This window comes from Ipomoea triloba, chromosome 11 (genome assembly GCF_003576645.1).
Source record: "Ipomoea triloba cultivar NCNSP0323 chromosome 11, ASM357664v1".
NCBI lineage: Eukaryota > Viridiplantae > Streptophyta > Magnoliopsida > Solanales > Convolvulaceae > Ipomoea > Ipomoea triloba.
In genome coordinates, this window is record NC_044926.1 from 7,786,587 (window position 1) to 7,789,002 (window position 2,416).

Genomic DNA, 2,416 nt, shown 5'->3' on the forward strand with positions numbered 1-2,416 from the left:
AATATTATTGGTTATGGTGTGGGCAGTCTGAATTGGCAGCACTTGCATTGTGAGAATCCAATGGAAGTTCCTATTATAAAGACCCTATTTGTAGATCATGCTTGTGAGCAACTAAATAATAACAATGCAGATCAGCCTCCTCTATCTCCTGTTAATGATTCTCCAGGAGTAAGCAAATATGCATTTTCTTTTTTTTTTTCTCTCTTCTCTTCAGTGTTCAATTATACGGAGTATCATTTAAATTTGTGTGTATATATATATATATATATATATATATATATTCATTCATGCAGGTCAATAATGTAAATTCATCTGACAATATACCCAACACTGCTGTGGCCAATCTTAGCCAAGGTTCTTCTGTCTGAACGATAGATCGAACATGGAAGGAAAAGATCAGGAGAACATGGAAACCAAGCCAATGTGCTGCATGTGGCTTATATAGATTAATGTAGTATGTTCTTATTGTATTTTTTTTTTTTGTTTGTTGTGTCAAAAAAAAAAAAATCTTAGGATAAAACAATACTTTTACAATTATTTTTCAATTTTGCATCCTTCCCCGCTTATTCTCTCATTTTGTTTCATATTTTAAGAGCTGCATGCTTTTATTTTTATTTTAATACATCGAATGATAGTTTATGCTTTGCTAGTTTATGCTTTGCTAGTTTGACTATTGTTGTAGCATTTATAATAAGTATCACCTTTAATCTTTTCTAAAGAGAGATCAAAGTCCAAAAGGAATCTAATTCGAGCTTTAAGAGCATTCTTAACAAGGAGATTTTGGTTCATCTACTGTCCTTGGTTTGTGGAATTCTATTCCCCCGGTTTGTATTTCGACTTTGGTTCATTGGTAATTTATTGAAGTTGATTTGTTTTTCAAAAAAAAAAAAAAAACAAGGAGATTTTGGTGAATTTTTTGTAGTTTTTTCCTACTTGGATGAGAGAAGAGAGGCCAGGTGAGAGAAATCATAGAATGAAGGTAGTGGTTGTATATAACTTGTTGTCATTCTATAATATTTAATTTATAACAAGAAATGTCATTATTGTATTGAATTCCTTTATATATAAAGTTCTTCAACGTCTTAATTTCAAATAATTAAGTTGAAACACAATATAATTAACTGAAGTTTTACATTATACCATGTAACAACAACAAATTAAAGCGTGTATATTGGTGATGACAAATAGAAACATTTGCTTATTGTGGTTATAGTAAAATTCCTTAAAAATAGAAAAACAAGTAAAAATGTTAATTTAAAATAGAATACAAGCTTTAAGAGCAAACATTTACAAAACTGTTTCGTATTTAGGATTGTTGCACATCTAGAAAAACAAGTAAAAATGTTAATTTAAAATAGAATACAAGCCTTAAGAGCAAACATTTACAAAACTGTTTCGTATTTAGGATCTAACAATCCGCAGTTGTGAAGACCTAATAAGTGTTTGAGCGGTAGTATTATGGCATTTCACACTGGGACTTTCAAGTTGCCAACTGTGAGCAAAAAATTGGGACATTTCACACTGGGACTTCTTGCAGTCTTGCAAGGAACTCCAAAGGTGGTGAAACAAAATCATCATCCATTTTGCAACTGTGCGAGACACCAGGTTGAGAATGAGAAACCTTTTAACTTCTTACCTGCAAGAACCAGACCAAAAAGAAAAAAAAATCAGTGCAAAGTGCACACACTTCACCCCAATTATGCACACAACTATTAAATGCATGCACTATGTGTGCGCAATATGAGACAAATAATGCATAGAGAAAACCACAAATAAAATGACTCTTAAAATCCAATCTACCCAGCCCTTCCAAAAGACATACCCAGCACGAGTACAAACATATATGTCGAACAAAAAAACGCAAAACAACATAGTGCAAATTGATAATATAGTGCACACACTGGTACCCAACTACGCACACAACCATTCCAAAAAGGTGAAATAAGGACAGAAATCCAGAGGCTGTAAAACCATTTGATCTGCTTGGAGCACATTATGACTCAAGATGTATGAAGCAGTAGAAAACAGAGCTTTTAAAGTTTGCCTTTCCATATGAGTATTTCTTGTGCTGATTAGTGTTAGGCTAGAGCTTTATTGATAGACTAATACACTGTTAAATATTTCCCACATATACTGAACTCTTCTCTATGTATAGAGTTATAGATTCATTCCATAGTTTCTCATACTCTTCCTCTAGAACTACTAAAGCCTTCAATTCTATTGTCTTTTCATAAACACCCAGAAACATCCCTAACCCACCAACGAAACTTTAAAAAAGAGGGAACAAAAACAACAACCCACAGTAGAAACAAAAATGGCCACCACTGCCAAATATACAAAAAAAAAAAAAAAAAAAAAAAAAAAAAAAAAAAAAAAAAAAAAAAAAAAAAAAAAAAAAAAAAAAAAAAAAAAAAAA

General features: G+C 31.6%; 1 long non-coding RNA gene across 1 annotated transcript in view; it reads right to left on the bottom strand.

Moving 5' to 3' along the window:
- Nucleotides 1-1,239: 1,239 nt before the first annotated feature.
- Nucleotides 1,240-2,416, bottom strand: part of LOC115997336 — a 1,836-nt gene continuing 659 nt past the window's right edge. Inside the window, exon 2 of the long non-coding RNA XR_004093728.1 lies at nt 1,240-1,636. This is a non-coding gene — a long non-coding RNA (uncharacterized LOC115997336). The remainder of the gene's footprint in view (nt 1,637-2,416) is intronic.